Genomic DNA, 19355 nt, shown 5'->3' on the forward strand with positions numbered 1-19355 from the left:
TTACTTTGTTTTTGCCTAACACTTCAGGCTCTTTTTCTCACACTACAACATTTGTCCTGATCACTTAAAAAATATTTAAAACCATTTGCCTTCTGTGTATGATACCTTTTGTGTAAATCTTATCAACTATTAATGCTTCAAAAATCATACTATAAACCATTTCATACCTTTGTAAGAAAAAGATATTTTCCTGACTACAGTCACTTATAGCTACTCCTAGCTTATTTTAGCAGCCAGGCTAATTGAATGAATGACAACACACACACACTCTCTCTCTCTCTCTCTCTTTTTTTTTTTTAACTTTTTAAAAAATTTTTAGATATTTTTATTTCTCCAAATTAGTTACTTATCAGGAGTGACTGAAATAAAAAATATAATTGAGTCCCATCTTCGTCATCATGGAAATGGCTTTAAGAGAAAACTGGTCAGATTAATATTATTGCTTCCCATTTTCAACCAGTAAATAGTTGCCACTGATAAATTGACAGCCAGGAATCTGTCAAGAATGCTCAAGATATGTTATATAATACAACTTGCCTGTTCACAGGGGGTAAAATCCTAGGAAATAACTTACGTGTACATCTTGATTTCATCATGTAAGACAAGCACAAAAGCATCACCCATGCCTCTGAGAACACTGGACCATGCACCCTTGGAAAACGCTTTGCCTCCTTCATCACAAGCAATCCTTCTCTAGCAGTCTCCCATCAGTAACCAAGCGTGCCTGCGTACATGATGTCAGTTCCTGTGCGTGCTGATTGCATCATCATGTGGCAGCCAACCATGTCAATTGGATAGGAAGTCAACCCAGCAATGGCAGTGACAGTTTGTGCCATCATCCAGCTGATGACGATGTGAGTGTTCTTGGGATCCGGAAGCATTCCCTTTGCAGTGTCATAGATACCAAAGAAGGCAGCTCAGTAGATGATAATACACTGCACAGACACGTTAAAGCCTTGGTACAGGCCCTTAATCCCATCAGATTTGTAGATCTTAACCAGGCAGTCACCGAGGCCTCGGAATTCCCTTTCAGCTCCAGTTTTACCCACATCGGCTGCTAGACGGGCAAAATCAAGAGGTTACACATACCACAAGGATGTGGCCCCAGCAGCACTGCCTGATACCAGATTCCCTTCAAAGTAGTGCCAAAACTGGGTCCTCTTGTCCACACCACCCAAGAAGATCTTCTTGTATTTATCTTTGAAAGCAAAGTTAAGAGCCTGGGTGGGGAAGTATCTGATGACATTGGCCAGGTTACTGCGCCAGAAGGACAGGACTCCCTGCTCCTTGAGAATATGGACCTATATGGTCTATAATGCCCTTGTATTGCTTATCTGCAGTGATCTGCTTGCTGGCATGCTGCACCTGCAGCAGCAGCTTGAGCCGCTTGATGGGAGCTACCGCCGTCCTGGAGATGGCTGTGGCCACTCTACCTGCCAGGAGGTGCTTGAAAGGAAAGAGGAGGCAGGCTGCTGCCAGATGGGACTGAGCTGGGAACCAGCTTTGACTCGGGGACTGTGAGTCAATTTGAAACTCTTAAATTGTAAGTTGTGTGACCATTGCCTCATCAGACCATACAGTAAACCAGAGTGAACAAAAGACCAAAATTCTGCATGGATTATTAATTGAAAAGAGGAAAACTAAAATTATTCAAAGGAAAGATTAGCAAAGGTTACTCATAGTACAGCTGGATGACCTTCAAACCAAGATTATGTAGATGTGTTGAAAGAGATGGGAGAAGAAAAGCATAATATTTATTGGACCTGATGGCATCTCACAGGATTCAGGCTCATAATTTCCTAAGTGACTCAGCTGCCATTGCACAATCAGTGCTTTGAAAGACCCATTTCCTCAAGACAACTCCAAAACACTAATGGTGTTTTGCTGACCTATGACCTAATCTCCCTCTCCAATTTACCTAAATACATTCCAGATTGCCGTGTTTACCTGATGGATTGACTAATTTCTATTTCATTAAAAATATCTTAAAAGCCCTTCCTACACACACTGATCCATTTAGTTTTCCTCTGTAAATCTAAATAACTGTAGGAATCTAAGCTATTAGCCCTTCAGTATTTCCTGTGTTATTTTGAGCTTCTTCAAAAGATTTCTGTTTTGGTCGTGTGCTGAAAATACATTTCAGTCCAATAATTATTCTTTATTCAGGAAGAGGCTGAAAGTATGGGGAACTTAAAAATTAAAAGGAAAAAAACAGAGCAAAGCTGTTGTAATCCCCAAAGGCAAAAACTTCAATCCAGAGAAGTGGATTCCTTTTCAATTTACAACAAAAAAAACCTTGAGAAAATAAACATCATGGCTTAGACAAGTTTCCATAGCTAAAAGTTGTTCTATGCTAAGAAAAATCAAACCACAACTATGTGTAAGAAGTGACAGGGGACAGCGTACTGAGAGAATGAGTGAACATTAGTGAACATTCTGAAATTCATTTGGTCAAATTCATAAGATTTTGGTCACTGATACATAAATAATCTTATCAGGAACTAGGAAAAAAAGGTAAATTTATGCTTCCTATTGTAAGGGTAGTGTTTCTAACTTCCAAGAACTCAGCACTAGGTGGATCTTGGTTATGAAAGATAATTAATAAGTTACAGTAAAAAACATGAGTTATATTCTTTCGTGACTTTACTTCCTTGGGAAATACGCATACTGACTAGCACTGTGTCTGTTTACTCATTTATCTTTCCTATGTTAATAAAATTTAGGATGTTGTCACTAGAAGCGAGCAATTGGTTTGCTAATATTCCTTTTGGAAATACACTATGTTTAGACAAAGTTTTAAAACAATCAGCATCCGGACTAAACATCTGATAAGCTATAAAGCAGGAATAGGTACTTTAATTTTAGAGTAACGATGACTTATTTCCTCTCATTGCAGGTCTGTGGCTTCATGTTTCTAGGACCCGATAGTGAGAGGAAAGAAGTTGCAACTGGACTTTGTACAGACTGAAGAACAATGCTTTAGTAAAGGAATATTATCAGAGTCGCAGTATCATTTAGTTTCTTGGTTTAAGGAGCCCAAAATAAGTTATAATTTACTGAAGGAGTTAACTGCTTCTTTTGTATGTCAAAAGTATGGTTTAGAAACAATTTATCTCTGTATTGGAGTCAGTGCAGGAAATCTGTGAAAGTTTGTGGATATAGTGTAGTAGTTTTTGATGATATTTCTGTAATTTGTGTTAGACAAACATTTCCAGGATATTTACGTTCATCTTTTTTTTTTCTCCACCTAAATGAACATAGGGGTTTCTACATTTGGCTTGAAGGAAATGAAAAACCATAAAACTACATCATTGCCCCTCTGTTTTGTCGTTGTTGTTGTTTCTGCATTCTTTTCAACTCTCCAGTAAAGACTATTAACTGGTGTAAATGTTAATTTCTGGCAAAACAGCTATTGTGTTCATCTACATCTAACAGACTCTAGTCAAACGATTGTGTGAAAATTCTAGCCTCTATTGTTTCTTTATTGGGAAAGTCTTTGAAAATCAAAAAGGTTTTTATGAACTTCAAAAAGGTGTGATGGCTATTTGTTTGAACTCCTGTGAGAGAATTCTCCCACAGATTTGCAGAACACAGTGTTGTGATGTTAGAAACTCAAATGCTTTTCATACAGGATGTTAGGGCATGCACACGTGTCTGCTGCTGTGATGTGGGAAGCACAATACCTCCAGGTTTATAAGGATGTCAGCTATAAACAGGATGCTAAGTAGCAGCTAAGGACACAGTGCGTCTCCTAGAGGGAGGAAAGATCTGAAGGCATTATGGCAGTATTCTGCTGAAGTAAACATAAGAAACATATTCTGTTGTAGGCAACAAACTTTAATACAACTCTATAATATCCTTCAAATATTTCAAGCACAGTACACGTATTAGTATTTTCCAAGAAGTGCTTTATTTTATGATGACACAAAAACAAACAAAATGACATTTGGCCAGCTTATTTCTGAGTTGCCTTCTGATCAAAGATAGTGAGAATTTATAATTCTCTGCTATAGATAGAAATAACTTTTTCACTAATTTAAATACAATGTTTTTTTCTGTATGCTAATTTTACAGGAATAGGTTGGGTGCAATGACTCACCTCCACAATCCCAGCGTTTTGGGAGGGTAAGATGGGAGGATTTCTTGAGGCCAGGAGTTCAAGACCAGCCTGGGCAACATAGGGAGACCCCAACTCTACCAAAAAAAAAAAAAAAAATTAGCCAGGCACGGTGTTGTGTGGTGTTGTGTGCTTGTAGTCCCAGCTACTCAGGAGGCTGAGGTGAGAGGATACTTGAGGCCAGGAATTTGAGACCAATCTGGGCAACTTAGCAAAACTCCATCTCTAAAAAAAAAAAAAGAAATTTATAGGAATAAATTTATTATTTATTAAATAAATGATATATTATTATTACAAGGTAAAAATGTTTATGATTTAATATGGTTTATATTGCTATAACCATTGATCTTATCAAGATTTAGATTTTTATCATTTTGGAAAGATACAAACTGAACAGCACATTAATAATTCCCTTTGGTTGGGAGCTGGATGCTCAGGAAATCCAAAGCAAGACAGTTTAGGCAGTAAACATGTTGTTTATCAGTTGTCTCTATGAAATTCTTATTAATAATAAATAATCAAAAATTAGCCAGGCATGGCGGCACGTGCCTGTAGTCCCAGCTACTTTGGAGGCTAAGCGGGGAAGATTGCTTAAGTCTGGGAGTTTGAGGCTGCAGTGAACTAAGATTGCAGTGCTGCACTCTAGCCTGGGAAACAGAGTGAAACTCTGTCTTTCAAAATTAATAATAATAAATAAATAAATTGTGGTCTCTGCATTCTTCCAAAGGGCAGAATCAGTGATAAATCAATGAGGGCATTAAGGAATCCAACTTTTCAAAGAAATGCTTTCTCATCTCCATTACCCCAAATCCTTATTACTATTTTGTGCTTCTTCTTTCCTGTCTCCACATTTTAGCACCGTAAGCCTCCCTCTGCTCTGCCTCCTTGCAGTGAAACTGAAAGCTGTCAGGATGAACTCATAACTCCACTCCAGCTCAATCTTACCAAAATCTCCATCCATATGCTTGGTTGATTCCCCTACCTGTCTTCTTGGCCCATGTATTTTCTACTTTCAGTTCTTGCTCCATGTATTGAATTTTCTTTCAAATGCATCTTCAACTTATATTCAAGATTCTCCGATCTTAAAAGAAAATGCAAGTAGCAGCCACTTCTGTATTTATGCTATATTTTGCCTTACTTCTTTCTCTTCCATTACGTACTCAAGTCCCACTCACTGTTTTTCATCTCCTTACTGCCTATGCACTATGCAATGTCCTGAAACCTGGCTTCAGTGCTTACATCTGCCCTTTACCTTGGTTCAGCTCTCACTAAGGTCATCAGCCAAGTACTAATAGTTAAAAATCTGGATTAAAGAAAACTTCAGTCTGGGTGCTACCAGACTTTTCTGAAGCATTTGAAGCTGCTCATTACCCATACCTTTAAGTTTTTAAGCCCTTTAGTTTGGCAGCAACTTACTTTTGGCTCTCCCCCTCCTCCTTTCTTTTGATTACTTTTTAGTCTTTTTATAGAATCTCCTTTCTCCCAGATTTCTAAATACTGACTGTCTTCCGGTATCTCTCCTGTGGTCTTCTCATTCTTCACACTGTTCCTGAGTTATTTCATTTATCAACTGTATGTGGTCAACTCTTGTTGCAAGTGAACCTAAATACAACTCCTAGGTTCTTTTTAGTAGATTACTGTAGGTGCAGAAGTTTTGAGGAAAGTGGGAGTTAGCTACACTCCACTATAATTACCTTGTGATTATGAAAGCAAATCCCAGACCAAATTCTGCTACATGCATAAAACATTTATTATCTAAATATTTATTAGAATGTAATCACAAAAGAAACAATTTGTACAACCTGTTCTGCAAGCCTGAGGAAACACTAAGATTCCAGAGGTAGTGGTTCTGTCACCTCTATCATCAGCGTCTGACAATCAGAGTCCTCCGAGTTTCACAGCTGACACTCACCTGTGGCATCATCCCTAAGAGTATAGGCCATTGGCCTTGCTTGTTTCTTATCCTCTGTTCAAGCATTCATAGGGATAGAAAGGGAGTGTTTCTAACACACTGTTCATAGCTTAACTTTCACTGGAAGCACATTTCATAGTAATAATTAAAAGTCACTCATTACACCAATAAATACCTGTTTCTAACAATTACTGTAAGAATAATCAAAGAATTGGTTTTGATGGAGATCCAGAAAACAAAATTGCTTATACTAATAGGAGCGCCTCTGGAGTACAGGGTATTTGAGTGAGAGTCAACCATTCCTCTTGAACTGTGCATGCTTAAGTAGAGATGGGCAGCATCTAGCTTATAGCTTAATCTAATTCTACATAAAATATCACACTGTACATGTGGAAGTGTTTGAAAGTCAATTATAAACATCATAGCAACTCCATCCCTGGGTCTTTATCTTCATCTCAGAACATTCACTCCAATTCCAGGTTTCCATGCAAATGGTTCCATCAAAAACTCAATCTGCCAGAACTGAACTCATATTGTTTTCTTTCCTAATCTGAGAATGTTCCTCCTTCATGTTTTCTACTTGTGTGTGTGTGTGTGTGTGTGTATAATTCATTACCCCTCTTCCCAGACTCTTATACACATGTGATCACTCAGCAAATGCTGTCAGTGTTGGAGCCAAAATGCTTCAAATTCCAACTCTGTCATTTACTATGTGACCTTGTGAAAGTTCCTTAACCTCTCTGAACCTCAATTCCCTTATCTGTAAAACAGTGATAATAACATCTGTTTCACAGGTTTAGGGTAAGGATGAAACAAGACAAAGGAAAGTGCCTAACGTAAGGCTTGGCATGTGATAAAGGCTTATATATGTTCATTTCCACCCTTTACCGCTTCTTCCACACCATTGTCATCCTTCATTGACTGAGTCTGTGGCTTTAAACTGATTCCTAATTAATTAATTCAGCATTCAATTAGTCCGTCATGTGCTTCAAAGGCACCTATGCAAGGTGTTAGAAACACAATTGTGAAAAATAGACATTGCCCTTGTTCTAATGAAGGTACTTTAAAAAAATTATTTGAGACAGTCTCACTCCATTGACCAGCCTAGAGTGCAGTGGTGCAATTATGGCTCACAGCAGCCTCAATCTCTGGGGCCCAAGCAATCCTCCCACCTCGGCCTCCCAAAGTGCTGAGGTTACAAGTGTGAGCCACTGTGCCCAGCCTAATGAGAGTACATGTTAATGCGGAAAACTAATATGTAAAGATTAACAGATAAATGATTATTACAAAACAAAACAAGAAAGGATTATGAAGGAAATACGTAGGCAACTGAATCAGAGACCAACAGAAGCTGGGAAGTGGGGTGGGGTTGTGATCTGTGGAATGGTGCAGTCTAAATGTTGTTTATTCCCTGTCTACAAAAGGAAAAATGCAGATATTGAGATTAGGTGTTAGAAACTTTTATAGCAGTTTGGCATGGCTGTAACAATTGTCGTGTGTGTTAGATAACTAGGTCAAAAGAGTAGAGGCCATCATACTCCTGTTGCTGGTGGTGCGAGCTATGTAGAAGTCCTATGCACAATAGAACCATGTTCCAACTCGGGATATTTTAGTTTGTCAGCTGTAAGCCAAATATGTACATAATCCAAAATTTATTTCTTTCATTAAAAGCTAATTTAAGTTTAACTGTAACTCTACAGGAAAAATTACTGAAACTGGTTACTAATGAAAAAGTAATTATGAATTTTAAAAATACAGTGTCCCTTGTTTCATTTTGATCAGTTGAAAATGAAAATTTCTGTATGTACTGAATGACCTTTTTTCATTTATATCAGCATCCTCTAAGATGCTGTCTCTACTATTAATGTAATACCAATAAAACATAGAAGCAGTTAAAATATATATTATCTTCTGCAACAGAGTTGTCATCAATTCAACCTAGATTAGATCAATTAACAGGCAAAAAGCAAGCTCATTTGTCACGCTAAAAACTTTAAGTATTAATAAACACTATGTTTGTTTAAAGTGTGTTTAAAGGCTTTTATTGTTGGGAGTCACCATTTCACTAATAATTTTTGTTTAGTCATGATAACAAATCAAAAAAGTTATGAGTAGAGTAGCAATTTTCCATATTTATTGCCTATATGCACACTTTTAATGAATAGTATTACCATTTTTTATTGTATTTTATTTTTCTACCCACGTTAGGCTTGTTCTTATTATATTTACTAAAACTGTAACCTTATGCTTGATGAATTTAATAATAAAAAATTGGGACTTTATTTTGAAAGTATTTTTATGTCATTTTTCTACTAATTTACTTTTATTGTATTTTATAAAACTATTAGTTTATGATGAACAGGAAAAAAAATAAATCTAGTCTTTGCCAATTGAGAAGCAATTCTGTAGATGAGTGGTTGGGGAAAGTGCTCTAGGGAAGGAACAATAAAAGGATGAAAACAGTAGTTTTGTATTTCCAAAATGCCTCAAAAATTCATGCCTTGCTGTGCTTATTCTCGCAGTTATGCCTTAGTTTAGACTCTAATCATCTATAACACGGACATCCAAAAAACACATGATCCCTGGGAATTTCTTCATTTTTTCCTCTTTCTCCTCATGTCTTTTGTTTCTCTTCTACATCTATCCTGAAAACAACAACAAAAACAGACACAGACCCTTCTCTAAAATTATGGAATGGTTATTGTTTGTAATACTTTAGGATATTTCTTATAAGCTGCTTTAATTTGTCAAGTTTTTATATGTGTGTATTTTTTTAATGTGCACATGTATATTTGTGCTATATGTCTCTCTCTATATATGTAGAAAAGAGAGAGAGAATGACAAAGAAAGAGAGAAGAACAGAGAAAACATATCATCATCTCCTAGACAAAAGTGAAAGTTCTGTACAGGTATGAATTACACCATATACTCAGTACTCAAAGGACCCTTCACATAGTAGGTACTCAATACTTCCTTGTTGATGGCAGCGCAGTGGTGAGCCTAACAATGCATTCCCTTCAATTGATTCTCTTTTTCTGTCTCATTCTTTGCATAACAGTAAGTACAATTTTATTAAAGCTCATTATTTTTGTTGGGGAAAAAGTTTTGGGAACTTCAGTTATTGACTCAGCTAACCACAGGATGTCTCTGCAGAGAGCAGACCACAGTGGTCTGGTGCTGAGCTTGCACAGTCATGTGTACCCTGGGACCCTCCAGATCTCCCAGTTACCCTATGTGACCTTTCATCAATTCATTGCTGACTTGATAATGGATGAAATATGTCTTCACTTTTATTAATTTCTAGGCCCTTAAAAGAAATGTAATAGACAACTTACCCTCCTCCCCACCAAAACCCTTCATATTTAGCAATTATAGTTTCATAAATAGAGATACACAATTTAAATACGTAAATAAAAATGAGAGAAAGAGCACATTAAATGTTTGCAGTGTGAATCTTGTCTCTAAAGTCAAGACCTGATGAACTGTCTCTTTTCCAAAATCAGAGTTCACAATTCTCATAGTAATTTAGCTATCTCAGAGAAGGACATTCGAATGTACATTTGCTGCCTTTACTGAGATTTTACAACAGTACTTTTTTTCTCTCCTAGAAAGCAACCTATGCTTGAAGGAAACTGTAGAGGTTCTTTCTCATGGAGTGAAATAACTACCCTCAAAATAAATGATCAAACAGTTTATAAATTTAGGAATAATATTACATTTAGAAATAAAGGTCCAAACTTCAATAGTATCATGTTTCAAAAAGCATTTTTTTTTTGTTTTAAATTTTTTATTTTTTATTTTATTTTTAATTACACTTTAAGTTCTGGGATACACGTGCAGAACGTGCAGGTATGTTACATAGGTATACACGTGCCATGGTGGTTGGTTGCACCCATTAACCTGTCATCTACATTAGGTATTTCTCTTAATGCTATCCCTCCCCTAGCGCCCCACCCCTCGACAGGCCCCAGTGTGTGATGTTCCCCTTCCTGTGTCCATGTGTTCTCATTGTTCAACTCCCACTTATGAGTGAGAACATGCGGTGTTTGGTTTTCTGTTCCTGTGTTAGTTTGCTGAGAATGATAGTTTCCAGCTTCATCCATGTCCCTGCAAAGAACATGAACTCATCATTTTGTATAGCTGCATAGTATTCCATAGTATATATGTGCCACATTTTCCTTTTCTAGTCTATCATTGATGGGCATTTGGGTTGGTTCTAACTCTTTGCTATTGTGAATACTGCTGCAATAAGCATACCTGCACATGTCTCTTTATAGTACAATGATTTATAATCCTTTGGGTATATACCCAGTAATGGGGATGCTGGGTCAAATGGTATTTCTGGTTCTAGATCCTTGAGGAATAGCCACATTGTTTTTCACAATGGCTGAACTAATTTACACTCCCACCAACAGTGTAAAAACGTTCCTATTTCTCCTCATCATCTCCAGCATCTGTTGTTTCCTGACTTTTTAATGATTGCCATTCTAACTGGCATGAGATGGTATCTCACTGTGGTTTTGATTTGCATTTCTCTAATGACCAGTGATGATGAACTTTTTTTCACATGTTTGTTGGCCACATAAATATCTTCTTTTGAGAAGTGTCTGTTCATATTTTTTGCCCACTTTTTGATTTTTTTTTTCTTGTAAATTTGTTTTTCTTTGTAGATTTTGGATAATAGCCCTTTGTCAGATGGATAGATTGCAAAAGTTTTCTCCCATTCTGTAGGTTGCCTGTCCACTCTGATGATGGTTTCTTTTGCTGTGTGGAAGCTCTTTAGTTTAATTAGATCCCATTTGTCAAATTTGGCTTTTGTTGCCATTACTTTTGGTGTTTTAGTCATGAAGTCTTTGCCCCTGCCTATGTCCTGAATGGTATTGCCTAGATTTTCTTCTAGGGTTTTTATGGTTTTAGGTCTTACATTTAAGTCTTTGATCCATCTTGAGTTAATTTTTGTATAAGGTGTAAAGAAGGGGTTCAGTTTCAGTTTTCTGCATATGGCTAGCCAGTTTTCCCAACACCATTTATTAAATAGGGAATTGTTTCCCCATTGCTTGTTTTTGTCAGGTGTGTCAAAGATCAGATGGTTGTAGATGTGTGGCATTATTTCTGAAGCCTCTGTTCTGTTCCATTGGTTCATATATCTGTTTTGGTAACAGTACCATGCTGTTTTGGTTACTGTAGCCTTTTAAAGTAATTCAAAATTAGCCTAATAATTTTTGGTGGTATGAAGTTCTCAGAAAGGAGACTTTTAGAAATTGTGCCTAGTGATTAGTTCAAGCTTCATTAAATTTCAGAACCAACTTCTCCTAGGGCTAATTTCAATATCTTTCACATTCACAGCATGACTCTTCTATGTGCTGGGCTCATGAGGGTAAAGCAGTTTGCAAGAACACTTTCAGGAAAAGAGGTGGAGGAAGGAGATAGGCATTGGGTTGCAAATGTTTTCAGTTAATCAAACCCAAACCAGGTTCCCTTAATTTTTCAAACCTTGTGTATCATAAGAAAATTTAATGCACATGTGTCTTACTGACTTATAATAAAATAAAATCATGGAATTTAAAAAAAAAGCTGTTTAATGTCCAAAACGTTATTTTGATGTTTTAGCTGATTCTATTCAAAACCAGAGTTGCATTTCTCCATCAGAAACTGATTTGAGGATCAAAGACAGAAGTTCAATTTGAAACTCTAAACCTATTCTTCTGAGGTGAATGTTTAAAATCCATCAAGAATTGTCCCTCTTAAAGAACTCTTAGAGAATTGGGGAGACATTTTGCTCATTTAAGTCTGCTCGACAATAGGATTTGGTGTGACTTACTCGGGGACATATTAAATGACAAAAATCTTTTGTTTCAAAAGGCAACAGGGCAAAGACAAAGTTGATAAGTGTTATCAAAAGCTTCTCCATTTTGAAAGATCAACTCAGTTCACCAAATACTAATTAAACATATAACATTGTATTAGTCAGGCTTCTTCAGAAGATATATCTCTCTATATATCCTGTCTATATATCTATATCTATATATGTACCTTCTATATATATTCATATATATATGCAATATCCTTTATATATATATATATAAAAATGTTGAAGCATCCTTTATGTATATGATGTTCAACATATATATGCATAAATATATATATGTTGAACATCCTTAATCTGAAAAGCTGAAATTTGAAAGTTTCCAAAATCTGCAACTTTTTGATCTCTAATGATGCTACAAGTGGAAAATTTTACAGCTGACATCATGTGATGGGTTGTGAAAATGCATGGTGTACCACACACAGTTGATTCAGCATCCTCAAGGAAAAAAAGACCTTCCTGGTCCCCTTCAGCTGCCATGTTTTTTCTGCACATGCCCAAATTCCCCCTTGTAAGCACACATGCAAAGGGTAATAATATGATACATATGCAGGCTGGATGCACCAACAGCTGGTTCTCCACAGTGCTTTGCTTGGGGCCTAGACTTACATGCATTACTAACTGTGGGTTTTTGTTTGTTTCTTTTTTTTTTGCTTATTCTCTGCTCTGCAGTATAAAATTATTTTTATACATGTCAAAAAGGCCTGCAGATACCCCATGGGTAATAGTGGTAAGAAACAAGGACACAAGCATTTACATTTATCTATAGAAACTGGACAGTGGCATAAGTGTGAAATGTCTTCCAGAAGAGTATGGAGAGGAAATAACCACCGTATGTGACCTGAAGAAACAGAAGGAGAGACTATTGAAGCTTTATGGGGAAAGTGATGAACAGAAGTTAGTGAAAACATAGAAAAACACAGCATAAAGCTGAAAATGATGATCTCAGTTGTGGATTGAAAGTATGCATACATCAGCATTGCAATGAACACATGCCACTTAGTGGTATACAGATCATGAAACAAGTAAGGATTTATTATGACGAACTGAAAATTGAAGGGAACTATGAATATTCAATAGGCTGGTTGTAGAAATTTAATAAAAGACATGACATTGAATTTTTAAAGATTTGTGGTAATAAAGCATCTATTGATCATGAAGCAGTGGATAAATTCAATGACAAATTTGCCAGCATCATCACTTGTGAAAATCTGATGCCAGGGTAAGTTTATAATGCTTATGAAAATTACTGTTGTGGTCCATTTCTCCATCAGCCAGGAAGGATGTTGGTGCTGAGGTTGACATATCTATGAAGGACAGTAATTACTATAGTTTTCAGCACTTTGACAAAATTTCAGATGTGTGATATTCTGGCCAAGTATCTGTGATTTCATGTTGGAGCATTTGTTTCATCCCTTAGGCTTGCAGCTGTGGCTGAACCAAGAAAGAAGACAAGTGCAGATTTCCACAGAAATAATGATTCCACGGAAGATTTTCAGGAGATGAGGAAGGCTGGTATCTTTCAGAGTACAAAATGATATTGGAATATAAAGAATTTTTTGCCGGCTTTGGTAGCTCACACTTGTAATCCCAACACTTTGTGAGGCCGAAGTGGGAGGATTGCTTGAGCTCAGGAGTTTGAGATAAGCCTGGGCAACATAGTGACACCACATCTCTACAAAAAACTAAAATACATATAGATAGACTAGGCATAGTGGCTTACGCCTATAATCCCAACACTTTGGGAGGCCAACGCAGGAGGTTCATTTCAGCCCAGAAGTTAAAAACCAGCCTGGGTAACATAGGGAGACCCTGTCTCTACCAAAAATTTTAAAAATTAGCAGGCATAGTGGTGTGCACCTGTGGTCCCAACTACTTGTTGAGGGTAAGCTGGGAGGATCGTGTGAGCCTGAGAAGTCAAGTCTACAGTGAGCCATCATTGCACTACTGCATTCCAGCCTGGGCAACAGAATGAGACCCTGTCTCAAAAAAAAGTGGGGGTGCTGAATTTCCTAGAAAGGTAATTCTTAGGGTTGAATTACCTAGAAGTTTGTCACTGACCTGTGTTCCTGAACTATAAAACATAAATATGTGGGTTAAGAAATAGTTTCTCTTGATAAATAACAATGAACAAATTAAGAACGAAATCATTGTTCTGGGGTTGTTGTCCCAGAAAAGCACTGACTACAGCTGATTAGGGTCCCTACAGAAACTAAGGATGCCAAGGACAGAATAACTGTGCTGGGATGTGCTGATGCAGTAGGCACACATAAGTATAAATTTTCTACAACAGGCAAAAGCTTATGGCCTCACTGTTTTCAAAGAGGGAATTTCCTATCAGTCCATTATTATGCTAACAAAAAGGCAAGAATCAACAGGGACATCTTTTGTGATTAGTTTTACTAACATTTTGTTCCAGCAAATTGTGCTTACTGCAAGGAAGCTGAACTGTATGATGACCACAAGATTTTATTTTTGACTCTGCTCATCCTACATCTGAAATTCTCATAAAAATAATGTTTATGTTATATACTTCTGCCCAACTATGACTTCATTAATTTAGCCCTGTGATTTGTGTACCCTTAGATTTATAAAGAGTAAATATAAAATCACTTTCATGAACAGCATGTGAGTGGCAGTGAACAGTGGCATGAATGTGAAAAATTAAAAAAAAAAATTTAGCATGAAGAACGCCTTATATTCTATTGCCAGTGCTTGCCTCACAGTGACCAAAGACACAGTTGTGCATGCCTGGCACAACCTCTGGCCTGAAACTCATGTTTAGGGATGATGATGAACAAGATGATGACTTTAAAGGATTCCGTATGTCAAGTGAGAAGGAAATAATGTCTTACCTCTTTACGTACAGAAAAAAAATATTTTCAGAGTCCATCAGTAAGCTGGAAGAAGTGAATACTGAAGTTTTTAACATCAGTAATGAGGCTTCAGTTGTTCATTCACTGAGTGGTGGTGAAATAGCCAAACAGTTCTGAATCAAAGTGATTGTGATAATGGTGATGATGAAGATGGTATTAACACTGTAGAAAAAGTGCCTGTAGGTGATGTGGTAAAAATGTGTGATGTGCTTATTGAAAGACTAGAGCAGTGTGACTTCTTTTTCATTATTTTATTTTTTATTTATATTTGTGGAGATGGGATCTCACTTTATTCTTTCCCAGGCTGGTCTCAAATTTGGGGCCTCAAATGATCCTCCTGTCTTGGCTTCCCAAAGTGCTGGTATTACAGGCATGAACCACCATACCAGGCCAGCATTCATTCTTCTTTTTCTTCCTTTCTGTCTTGTCTTTTAAAAAATTTTTCCCACAAACAGTCATTCCCAACCACTATGCATTCTTAACAGAACAAGAAATCATGTCAGTTTATAAAGTCGAAGAGAGACTTCTAAAACAAGAATGTTGTTAATGAGGTAGATGACTGGAGGAAACATTTTAAAAAGCCATCCAGCAAAATGCCTCATTATCCATAGATAATTAAATTAATGGCCCCTTAACAGCTTCTGATGTTTATTCTCACCTAAAAAATAAAATCTAGTGTGCAGTATCCTTTTAATCAAAACACAGCATCATGGATGGAGACTGAAAGCCTGCCATTGTTGACTGTTGCTGCTTAACAGCTGATACAGGTATTCTGCTGATGCCTATGTGCTGCTTAGTTTCCCAGAACACACTGGTTTTTCACTGTGTTAATAGTATGTCATATTTTTCACTGTTAACTAATTATGTGTGAGTAACTGTAAGAAAATAATTGCTTATCAGTAGCATATAAATTCAGCATCAGGAATGATGGTGATGCCAAAGAACCACAGATTGTCTATGAGTGGCCGAGATAGTGACACTGGTGCTAGACAGGTTCAGGGTGTACAAACTTTGTTTTATGTGTGAAATTACTAAAATATTGTGAAAATTACCTCCAAGCTTTGTGTATAAGGTACATATGAAACATAAATGTTCTATTTAGACTTGGGTCCCATCTCCAAGATATCTCACTATAAATATGCAAATATTCCAAAACCTGAAAAAAGCCAAAATATCCAATATTTCTGCTTCCAAGCACTTCACATAAGAATTACTATATATATTTATCCTGTTGCAACAGTTAATACTGAGTGTCAGCTTGACTGGATTGAAGGATGCAATATTGATCCTGGTGTGTTTGTGAGGGTGTTGCCAAAGGAGACGAACATTTGAGTCAGTGGGCTGGGGAAGGCAGAGCTACCCTTAATCAGGTGGGCACCATCTGCTACCAGCCAATATGAAGCAGGCATAAAAACATAAAGTTACAAAATGGGCCTAGCCTCTCAGCCTACATCTTTCTCCCACGCTGGATGCTTCCTGCCTTCCAACATTGGACTCCAAGTGCTTCAGTTTTGGGATTTGGACTGGCTCTCCTTGCTCCTCAGCTTGCAGACATCTTATTGTGGAACCTTATGATTGTGTAAGTTAATGAAGAGGAGTTTATTAAGTATTAACTTATACAATCATAAGGTCCCACAATAGACTGTATACCTATATTTTTGTGTGTGTGTGTGTGTGTGTGTGTGTGTGTGTATATATATATAAGGGAGTTTATTAAGTATTAGTTCTGTCCCTCTAAGAGAACCCTGGTTCATACAGATTTTGGTACCAGGAGTGGTTCTAGAGGAACAGAAAATTAAGGATGGAGTTCTTTCATTGGTTTTGGAGTTTCAGGAGTTTGCTGCTTAATATATTTAGACTCAAAAGTGCTAAGGACTCTATTTCTAATAGTATGGGTAACACTGATAGTCCTCGGCATGAACTGTTTAGAGAGTTATGCAAAATAAATGCGTTTGACACTCCTGATTCATTGCTCATGAGAGGCAAGGAGTTTAGTGACTCTATACATAATACCTTTGACCATATGTGGAGAACCAAGGAACATAATGAAGCTGGTTGGTTGCTCCTAAGTTCAGTGGACAACTGATTAAAGAAAATAATGAACTCAGGGATTCTGTCTCCTGGCTTCAGAAGCAGATACTGAGCCTCAAATCTGCTAAGATTGCCCTGAGTGAGAGTCTTATCTCCTGTAGAGAAAGAGCTGACATTGTGGAAAAACAGACACAAGCTCTTATCATGTGAGTGGCTGACCTGCAACAAAAGATTCATGCACAGCCTCATCAGTCTACTGTTAAACTGAGGGCATTGATTGGAAAAGAATGGGACCCTGCAACTTTGAATGGGGATATGTGGGAGGACCCTGATGAAGCTGAAGACTCTGAGTTTCTAAACTCTGATAAACCTTTTTTTGCCAGAATTAACGGCTTCCCCATTCCCAATAGAGGTAACATCTCCTCCCAGACCCATGTTGCCATCAGCCTTTCCACCTTTGTCTGAGGAGATAAACCCTGCACTGCCTGAGGCAACAGTGATGGCCTCCCCTGAGGGAGTTGCCAGGCAAAATAATGTTGATTCTCATCAGAAGCTACCCTCAACACCTCTGTTTGCTTCTTCTTCTTCTTTTTTTTTTTTCCCTTCTGTTTGCTTCTAAACCTATAACTATATCTGTAACTATACCTCTAGGGGCCTGGCAGAGGTGAGGTTGAGAATGTGACCCATGAGGGGGTGTGCTACACTCGAAAAGAACTGTTTGAGTTCCCTAATTTATATAAACAGTAATCCGGAGAACAGGCATGGGAATGGATATTAAGGATATGGGATAATGGTGGAAAGAACATAGAGGTGGATCAGGCTGAATTTATTGATTTGGGCCCACTAAGCAGGGACTCTGCATTTAATGTTGCAGCTCAGGGAGTTAAAAAAGGTTCTAATAGTTTATTTGCTTGGTTAGCTAAAATATGGATTAAAAGATGGCTCACTGTGAGTGAGCTGGAAATGCCTGATCTCCATTGGTTTAATGTAGAGGAAAGGATCCAAAGACGTAGGGAGATGGGGATGGTGTAGTAGATTGGTCACTTTAGACCTACTCATCCCAGCTGGAAAGGTCCAGAAGATATACCCTTGACCAATGCCTTCTGAAATAGATTTGTTAGGGCAACACCTGCATCTTTGAAGAACCCTGTAATTGCTCTTCTCTGTATGTCAGATCTAATGGTGGAAACTGCAGTCACTCAACTACAAAATTTAAATATAAAGGGAATAACTGGATTCCAAGGTGACAGGGGCCAAGTGATGGCACTCAGTGATCAAAGGCAAGTTGGGCATAGCTCCTGTAATGGACAGCAGTGACAAAGCAGCAATCAGAATAGTCTGACTCGTGGAGACCTCTGGCATTGGGTAATTAATCAGTGTTCCTAGAAGTGAAATTGAGAGTTCCAACTCAACTCTCCTGAGTCTCCAGCTTACTACAAGAGAGCCAGTCTGAGTCCCAAAACTGAAGAACTTGGAGTCTGGTGTTTAAGGGCAGGAAGCATCCAGCTGGGGAGAAAAATTTAGGCTGAGAAGCTAGGCCCATCTCGTCACTTCACATTTTTCTGCCTGCTTTGTATTGACTCATGGCTGATTAGATGGTGCCTACCTGATTAAGGGTGGGTCTGCTTTCCCCAGCCCACTGACTAAAATGTTAATCTCCTTTGGCAACACCCTCACAGACACACCCAGGATCAATATTGCATCCTTCAATCCAATCAAGTTGACACTCAGTATTAACCATCACAAGTCCACCCCTTGTCAACCAGAACCCATACACATCTCCTGAGATCATGCATAATCTTCAAATAAAGACAATAATAAGGTCATAATTACACCTAACATAATACAACTATCCTTCATACAACTGGAAATGCACCAATCCCCAACCCAAATAATATTGCATAAAGTTAACAATATTTATATGCTGATACAAAGTCAATTAATCACATGTCACATGATAAAGGAGAAGAAAATAAAATGAAGATATTTTCTTAGTACAAATGTATACATTCACAAACATGTTTTTGACAAAAGAAGGAGGAAATACTCATGACAATTACAGTCCTCATTTCAGCAGCTGGTCACGTGGTCGTAACTGATGTTGATTATTACCTTCTTCTATTACCCATTCTGTATTCCTTTTGCCTTCAGCAAGCACCACAACAGGCCTTATCTTTTTCCTGTTGGAGTGACCCAGACTTTCATTACTGAGCGGTCTGTCCATTTGTAGTCCTGCCTGCATGGGGCTGTTGTAGTTTCCCATTGACCTTAATCACAGGGCATGGTAATGCTAAGAGACACCCTAAGAGATCTCTTGTATTCCATTCATACTCTTCCAAACCTCCGTTATGGAGTAGTAGACTGATTTCATCTTGATAGTCTGGGTCAATCACCCCAGCCAACACCGTAACTCCCTTCTTAACCTGTTGACTTAAAGGTAGGAGGAGCCCAAAGTGTCCAGAGGGCAATCTTAACTTAATTGTTTAGTTTAATGGAATTGCTGTTGTGTCTCCTGGTGGCCACATTCCTTCCTCTGGAATTAAGACCTTTAGG

General features: G+C 37.7%; 1 pseudogene; it reads right to left on the reverse strand.

The window, feature by feature from the left end:
* Nucleotides 1-396: 396 nt before the first annotated feature.
* Nucleotides 397-6060, reverse strand: LOC102133395 (ADP/ATP translocase 2 pseudogene; annotated as a pseudogene).
* Between the last annotated feature and the right edge of the window lie 13295 nt (nucleotides 6061-19355).

This window comes from Macaca fascicularis, chromosome 4, assembly GCF_037993035.2.
Source record: "Macaca fascicularis isolate 582-1 chromosome 4, T2T-MFA8v1.1".
NCBI classification, from domain to species: domain Eukaryota; kingdom Metazoa; phylum Chordata; class Mammalia; order Primates; family Cercopithecidae; genus Macaca; species Macaca fascicularis.